Here is a 10,005-nt window from a genome sequence, read left to right as displayed (position 1 = left end):
ACGTCTTTTCATAGACGTCCATTCCTTCAAGAAGTAAACATTTCACGCAGGGAATCCACAGAATGCCTTACTTCTGATTTTTCAAAAATTTCTGATTGGCGCAGAGCTAACTTGGTATAGTTCAATGCCTCAAAAACTCAATTCCTCCATCTATCAACTCGACAAAACCTTCCAGAAAACTATCCCCTCTTCTTCAATGACACTTAACTGTCCTCCTATTCTACACTGAACATCCTCGGTCTGTCCTTTACTTATAATCTGAACTGGAAACTTCACATCTCATCTCTAGCTAAAACATCTTCTATGAAGTTAGGCGTTCTGAGACGTCTCCGCCATTTTTTTCATCCCCCCCCTACCTGCTAACTCTGTACAGGGGCCGTATCCGTCCATGTATGGAATATCGCTGCAATGTTGCACCTTTAGCTTTATTTTTTCGCTATTTTCATGCTAACTGCTCTTCTGATCTTGGTAACTGCATGCCTCCCCTTCTCCTGCTGCCTCGCTCCACAAGACTTTCTTCTTTTTGTCATCCCTATTCTATCCACCTCTCTAATGCAAGAGTTAACCAGTATTCTCAGTCATTCATCCCTTTTTCTGGTAAACTCTGGAACTCCCTGCCTGCTTCTGTATTTCCACCTTCCTATGACTTGAATTCCTTCAAGAGGGATGTTTCAAGACACTTATCCTTCAATTTTTGACTACTGCTTTGGACCCTTTTATGGGACTGGCATCTCAGTGGGCTTTTTTTTTTTTATTTATTTGAATAATGTTGCCCTTGGTCAGTGTCCCTCCTACATAAAAAAAAAAAAAAAAAATTCTATCCACTCCTACACTGTTGATACAACCCTGCACTTTTCCACGTCTTTTCATAGATGTCCAACCCTTCAGCAAATAAACATTTCACGAAGGGGAACCACAGAATGCCTGACTTCTGATCTTTCCAAAATTTCTGATTGGGGCAGAGCAAACTTAGTATTGTTCAATGCCTCAAAAACTCATTTTTTCCATCTATCAACTGGACAACCTCCCAGACAACTATCCCCTCTTCTTCAATGACACTCAGCTGTCCCCCTCTTTTACACTGAACATCCTCGGTCTGCCCTTTACTTATAAACTAAACAGGAAACTTCACATCTCATCTCGAGCTAAAACAGCTTCTATAAAGTTAGACCTTCTGAGACGTCTCCGCTGGTTTTTCTCATCCCCCCTTCCCCAGCTGTAAACTCTATACAAGGGCCTTACTTATCCGTCTACGTATGGAGTATGCTTCACATGTCTGGGTGGGGTTCCTCTCATACCGCTCTTTTACACAAGGTGGAATCAAAAGCTTTTCGTCTCATCAACTCCTCTCCCCTAACCGACTGTCTTCAGCCTCTCTGTCATCTCTGTAACGTTGTATCTATAGTTATATTTTACAGCTATTTCATGCTATTCCATGCTAACTGCTTTTTTGATCTTGCTAACTGTATGCCTCCCCTCCTCCCGCGTCCTCACTGCACAAGACTTTATTCTTTCTCTCACCCCTATCTGTCCACCTCTCTAATGCAAACGTTAACCAGTATTCTCAATCATTCATCCCTTTCTCTGGTAAACTCTGGAACTACCTGCTTCCTTTTGTATTTCCAGCTTGCTATGACTTGATTTCCTTCAAGGAGGTTTCAAGAGACTTATCCTTAATTATTTTACTACCGCTTCGGCTACTGTTCTGGGACTGGCATCTCAGTGGGCTTTTTTTTTTTTTTTTATTAGATTTTTGTGCCCTTAGCCTGTGTCCCACCACAAAAAAAAAAAAAAATGTTGATAAAGAAACATGGTAATGGAGACAACCTAGAAACAACGTGATTTCATGTTAATTAAACATATAAAAAGTGGATAACACTCATCAGTGCTTATTTAAAGGCGGTGTGGCAGTATGAAATGTCCGGTCCGGGTGCCGTGTTCGTTGCCAGACGTGCATGGCATCACCCACTTGCAGCTTGCCGCCGTCCGACTCTTGAACACGCTAAACTGAGGTCACTCAGTCAGTGACCGTGTTAATCCATTGTCACTTCTCGCCCCACCAACCTGGATAGAAGCTACCTCTCCCGCTTTCTCTCGTCACCTCCGCAGTAGAGAAAAAGAGCTTACCTTCTCAGTAAATAAGTATTTCTTTTTGGGAGAAAAGGATAATAGAGATCATTATTTGACTCTTTAAGAGCTGTTGCCCAATCAACGAAAGCCACCAACGTGCCTTAAGTTTTATCTCGATGGTGGTGTGGAAAAAAAAAAAAGTAACCAAAGAATAAAAACATAGCATCATAGTTTATGGAAAATATCTTATCTAAAAGAAACCTATCACATTTAAACGAAATTCACAATGGAGAGAGAGAGAGAGAGAGAGAGAGAGAGAGAGAGAGAGAGAGAGAGAGAGAGGTGTGGGGACCGAGGTTATTAGCGACACATAGGCTCTAACCTGATAATTGCCCAGTACAAGGTTTGTCAGGGCCACAGGTCGGGAATCTCCGGAAAGGACAACGCCTAAACGCTTAATTCAAAATGGTCAGACCATAGTTTCAAATGACTAAGTGCGCGCGCAGCACTATTTTTACTGTGAGGCGTACGACGCATTCACTCCCAGCCACGAGAACGCACAAATGTCTTTAGCCGACACCATTCGACAGCATCAGTATTAGGCATGCCATGTAGGTTAGGTTAGATAATGTTAGGTTAGGTATTGCTACACATCACTTAGGTTAGGTTAGGTAATGCTAGGTTAGAATAGTGTGCTATTATCATAAAACCTGAACCATTTGTAGTACTGAATGGTTTGATATGTTAAATAATCCAAATCTTGAATTCTAATAATCAGTAAGTAGAACTGATATATTAAAGGGAAATTGTGTGATGTGTCATAGTAGCTAACGGATCTCAGTCAACGCTTAAACATTCTTCTGAGACTAAAAAGAATGTTCTTAAAGGCCTATTTCACAGTCAGTTCCTGTTATGATCGTTAGCAATGAGTGGTGATGTCCGCCAACAACAACAAATCCGATTTAACAAACTTTTTTTTTTTTCGCGGCATTGTTTGTTTTGACTCTTACCAGAAACTGGAACCTTTGGTAAAGCTGGCGTGGAAGCTGCTGGGCCTCCCTAATTGAGCTTACCATTGCATATATTTCTTGCAAATATCACAAGTTCTTGTCCTGTTGTACTTGTTTTATTCCCTAAATTGTATATTGAGATTATTTAACAATACAATGGAATTTCACCTAAAAGAGAAACATTAAATAATAATGAAATAACATGGTATACCATTTCTATTTCAGGGCTAGGCTTGCTTCCGTTAGGCTAGGATTACATTAATTCAGTTTATTAATTTAATTGCTAATCCTTTCAGTGAACAGATCATGATTAAAAAAACGGCATCATATTTTTGCTGAAAAATAAATCATCAATATCTTAGAATTAGTAGGCTAGGGTTATTTCCATAAAACCAGAAATGTTTAATCTATCAATGTATTCTACAGCATTAAAAAAGAGAGAAATAAATTATTTATTATGTGCCTATATATATATATATATATATATATATATATATATATATATATATATATATATATATATATATATATATATATATATATATATAACATACTCACAGACACACACACACACTTACACTCACATTATAAGTGACACCTAACTGATATTTTCATACTGTTTACCTACTAATATATATATATATATATATATATATATATATATATATATATATATATATATATATATATATATATATATATATATATATATATATATATATATATATATATATATATATATATATATATATATATATATATATATATATATATATGTTTCTGTGTGTCTGTATGTATGTATATTTACTTTCGTGTTCCGACAAACATGTCAAAAATTGATCGTTATGTCAGCGTTCCCTATCAAGTAAATGGATCACTTGACAGCTTCACATTCTCAATAGGAGTGAATTGCTTGTTCATGTCAGCTGTGATGTTTAGGCTGTTGGTCTTTACTGTATATATATATATATATATATATATATATATATATATATATATATATATATATATATATATATATATATATATATATATATATATATATATATATATATATATATTTTTTTTTTATTTATTTTTTTTTCGCATTTCTTTATAATATCCAGTTAGTGTAGTTGAATTTTAATCGTATTCACACACACACACACACACACACACACACACACACACACACACACACACACACACTGTACACACACACACACGCACACACACACACACTGTACACACACTGTACACACACTGTTCTCGTGCTATACATGATAGAGAGGTGGCCCTTAAAAGGTACTTAAGCCTTCCATCACCAGAATCTCATACACTTTATATTTCTGCCCGGAACCATGCCAAGTCTGTTCTCCAACTAGCCAAAAACTCCTTCATTAACAGAAAATGTCAAAACCTTTCAAGATCTAACTCCCCTAGTGATTTCTGGCATCTAGCCAAAAATATCTCCAATAACTTTGCTTCTTCTTCTTCTTTCCCTCCTCTATTTCAACCAGATGGCACCACTGCTATCACATCTATTTTTAAAGCTGAACTCTTTGCTCAAACCTTTGCTCAAAACTCTATCTTGGACGATTCTGGGCTTGTTCCTCCCTCTTCTCCATCCTCTGACTACTTCATGCCACCTATTAAAATTCTTAATTCTTAAAATTAAAATTCGCAATGATCTTTTCCATGCCCTCGCTGGCCTAAACCCTCGGAAGGCTTATGGACCTGATGGGGTCCCTCCTATTGTTCTCCGAAACTGTGCCTCCGTGCTTGCACCTTTCCTAGTCAAACTCTTACAGCTCTGTCTGTCAACATCTACCTTTCCTTCTTGCTGGAAGTTTGCCCACATTCAACCTGTTCCTAAAAAGGGTGACCGTTCTAATTCATCAAACTACCGTCCTATTGCTTTAATTTCCTGCCTATCTAAAGTTTTTTAATCTATCCTCAACAGGAACATTCTTAAACATCTATCACTTCACAACCTTCTATCTGATCGCCAGTATGGGTTCCGTAAAGGCCACTCTACTGGTGATCTTCTGGCTTTCCTTACTGAGTCTTGGTCATCCTCTTTTAGAGATTTTGGTGAAACTTTTGCTGTTGCCTTGGACATATCAAAGCTTTTGATAGAGTCTGGCACAAAGCTTTGATTTCCAAACTATCCTCCTACGGTTTCTATCCTTCTCTCTGTAACTTCATCTCAAGTTTCCTTTCTGACCATTCTATTGCTGCTGTGGTAGACGGTCACTGTTCTTCTCCTAAATCTATTAACAGTGGTGTTCCTCAGGGTTCTGTTCTGTCATCCACTCTCTTCTTATTATTCATTAATGATCTTCTAAACCAAACTTCTTGTCCTATCCACTCCTACGCTGATGATACCACCCTGCACTTTTCCACGTCTTTTCATAGACGTCCAACCCTTCAGGAGGTAAACATATCACGCAGGGAAGCCACAGAACGCCTGACTTCTGATCTTTCTAAAATTTCTGATTGGGGCAGAGCAAACTTGGTATTGTTCAATGCCCCAAAAACTCATTTCCTCCATCTATCAACTCGACACAACCTTCCAGACAACTATCCCCTCTTCTTCAATGACACTCAACTGTCCCCCTCTTCTACACTGAACATCCTCGGTCTGTCATTTACTTATAATCTGAACAGGAAATTCACATCTCATCTCTAGCTAAAACAGCTTCTATGAAGTTAGGTGTTATGGGACGTCTCCGCCAGTTTTTCTCACTCGCCCCCCCCCCCTGCTGCTAACTCTGTACAAGGGCCTTATCCGTCCATGTATGGAGTATGCTTCACACGTGGGGGGGGGGGGGGTTCCACTCATACTGCTCTTCTAGACAGGGTGGAATCAAAAGCTTTTCGTCTCATCAACTCCTCTCCTCTAACTGACTGTCTTCAGCTTCTCTCTCACCGCCGCAATATTGCATATCTAGCTGTCTTCTACCGCTATTTTCATGCTAACTGCTCTTCTGATCTTGCTAACTGCATGCCTCTCCTCCTTCCGCGGCCTCGCTTCACAAGACTTTCTTCTGTCTCTCACCCTTATTCTGTCCACGTCTCTAACGCAAGAATTAACCAGTATTCTCAATCATTCATCCCTTTCTCTGGTAAACTCTGGAACTCCCCGCCTGCTTCTGTATTTCCACCTTCCTATGACTTGAATTCCTTCAAGAGGGAGGTTTCAAGACACTTATCCATCAATTTTTGACCACTGCTTTGACCCTTTTATCGGACTAGCATTTCAGTGGGCATTTTTTTTTTATTAGATTTTTGTTGCATCTGGCCAGTGTCCTTCCTAAATAAAACACACACACACACACACACACACACACACATACACACACACACACACACACACACACACACACACACACACACACACACACACACACACACACACACACACACACACACACACACACACACACACACACACACACACACACTGTACACACATACACACACACACACACACACACACACACACACACACACTGTACACACACACACACACACACACACACACACACACACACACACACACACACACACACACACACACACTACACACACAGACACACACTGTACACACACATACACACACTGTACATACACACACACACACACACACACACACACACACACACACACACACACACACACACACACACACACACTGTACACACACACACACACACACACACACACACACACATACACACACACACACACACACACACACACACACACACACACACACACACACACTACACACACAGACACACACTGTACACACACATACACACACTGTACACACACACACACACACACACACACACACACACACACACACACACACACACACACACACACACACAATGTACACACACACACACACACTGTACACACACAATGATTCTAAATATGTTTATCTTGAAAATTTTTCTTCCTTAAGTACAATTAGTGATTTTAACGTATTTCTGCTTAACATTAGATCAATGTCCACCAACTTTCAGTACTTTAAAGAAACTGTTTTGACTGAAAACATAACATACGATGTACTTGGCTTCACCGAAACTAGGCTTGACCCTGATATTTCAGCACTGTACACTTTGCCAGCATATACAATGTTCTCAAACGACAGGAACACATATGGTGGTGGTGTGGCACTTTATATTTCCAATAAGTACACAAGTTGTAAGATTAATGAATACAATCGGATGGAAACATATGTTGAAAGTTTGGGAGTGGAAGTAAAATATAATAGTAAAATGTTTTTGTTCATATGTATATATAGACCTCCTCAGGGTGATTTTAATAGCTTTATTAATGCTCTCAATGAAATTCTGACTATCACAAAGAATACAAACTATAATGAAATATTTATTTTTGGAGATTTCAATTTAAATTTACTACTACATAATGACAACAAGATACAAGAATTTAGTAATTTAATGTATAGTTACTCCCTGACTCCACTTACAACGTTACCGACACGAGTTACTGCCACCTCCGCCACCATTATAGATCACATTTGGTCCACTTTTATAGAAAACAATGTAGGTAATTTTGTCATCAAAACAGATATAACTGATCACTTTCCTGTTGTTTCCTTATTTAAATGTAACAACATTCCATCTCCTCCTGTTTATATAACAAAAAGAACGTTTACTGAAGAAGCTTTGGATAAATTCAGTACTACACTCTCTCAAATAGATTGGTCTGATGTTATTAATTCTACCTGTCCTGACAAATCCTATAACTTATTTTTTACCAAATTCCAGACAACCTATGATAACTGTTTCCCCAAGAAGAGAATTAAGATTAATAGCAAGAGTAGTCACAGTCCCCATGTTACCCCAGCATTAAAGAAGAGTATCAAAGAAAAGCATCGTCTTGAAAAGCTAGCATATAAGTGGCCATTAACCTTTCGAGAGCAATACAGAACTTATAGAAATAGACTGACATCGCTCTTAAAGGAAGCTAAGAAAAAGTACTACCAAGAGCAATTGGTAGCTAATCAAGGCAATCCTAAGTCCCACTGGCAATCAATAAACAACATACTTGGTAGGTCGGCAGACGGTACAAATAGCGTTATAGAACTCAAACCAGCTTGTTCTAACATTCCAAATAAATTTAACGAACACTTTCTACAAGCAGGAGGGCAAATAACAGTAACTACTGGTAATGATTTTCTAGATAATTTACAGTGTTCTCCAAATTTTTCAATGTTTTTATATCCAGCCACATATTTAGAAACTGAACAATATATTAAGGCATTCAAAACATCCTCCTGTGGATATGATGAAATTTCCTCAGTTGTTATGAAACGGTCAGTAAGTGACATTATCCTTCCACTGACCCACATAGTGAACTTAACATTAAAAACAGGCATCTTCCCTGAGGCACTAAAAAAAGCCAAAGTTATACCTTTGCTCAAATCAGGTAATAGATCAGACATAAAAAATTACAGACCAATCTCTATACTACCTGCCTTCAGTAAAGTATTTGAAAAAGTTATTAATGCACGCCTTATTAAGTATCTTGAAGATAATAATCTACTTACAGACTCTCAACATGGGTTTAGGACACGTCGTTCTACAGAAACGGCTATTTTTCATTTCACCTCTAATGTGTATCACTTCCTAGAACAAAAACTATTTTTAATAGGAATATTCTTAGACCTATCCAAAGCATTCGATACTTTGAATCACAAGATTTTGTTAACCAAACTGAACCATTATGGCGTTAGAGGCATTCCTTTAAAACTAATTGAAAATTACTTGAGCAATAGGCTACAATCTGTATATTGCAATTTCACACATTCTTCCTTCAGAGTAATTAACAAGGGTGTACCACAAGGTTCTATATTAGGACCAACTCTTTTCCTTATTTATATAAATGATATTGTCAATGTTAGCTCTAAATTCAAATACACTATATATGCTGATGATACAAATTTACTATTAAACAACTTAAATATTAACAATCTTCACACAGATTTGGTTACAGAATTAAGAAAAATTTATCATTGGACTAAAATAAATAGTCTGAGCTTAAATATTGCAAAAACAAGTTACATAATGTTTCAAAATCGCTCTGTACATCATGAGTTTCCCCCTGTTACTATTGCAGAAAACACATTGAATAGAGTAGAATACACTAAATTTTTAGGCGTCTATATAGATGAAAATATTAATTGGAGTAAACAGATATCTTTTGTTACAAATAAATTATCAAGGATGTGTGGTATTTTGTTTAGAGTTCGTAATTGTCTCACCACTGAATCACTCACTAGTATTTATTACACTCTCTGTTATCCCCACCTCACCTATTGCGTAGCAGTCTGGGCGTGTACCTGGCAGTCTTTTATTAAAAAAATAACTATTGCTCAAAATAAAATATTTAGATGTATTTTCCATATGAATAAGTTTGAATCAACACGCAACATTTATAATGAACAAAATTTTCTGAAGTTTTCAAATATTCATAAACATTTCTTACTGTTAAGTATTTATAAGTATTTTACACAATATTCTGGAGCTCAACCTTTTAAATTAGTACAGACATCATACAATATTCGGGGTAATAATGTCAATCTTATGTGTCCGCAATTCAGAACGACTCTCTTTAAATATAGTGTATTATGCTCCGGTCCACAAATATGGAATTCATTACCTTTGGAAATAAAAATGCTTCTTCATAATGATAACTTGCCAACTTTTAAAAGATCTTTGAAGACATACTTGTATAACTGCCAAAATACATGATTTTAAATTTAACATTTTGAATACAAAACAAACATTTCTATCTGAAATTTCCCTTATTCTTTGCCTGTCCCATGTATAGCAAATTTTTATAGATGTATTTTCTAATGTGGTATTGCAATATGTAGTGTTTATTTCCCTTCATGATATGTTTAGTC

This window comes from Scylla paramamosain, chromosome 38 (genome assembly GCF_035594125.1).
Source record: "Scylla paramamosain isolate STU-SP2022 chromosome 38, ASM3559412v1, whole genome shotgun sequence".
NCBI classification, from domain to species: Eukaryota; Metazoa; Arthropoda; class Malacostraca; order Decapoda; family Portunidae; genus Scylla; species Scylla paramamosain.
Note: the sequence above shows the minus strand (reverse complement) of the source record.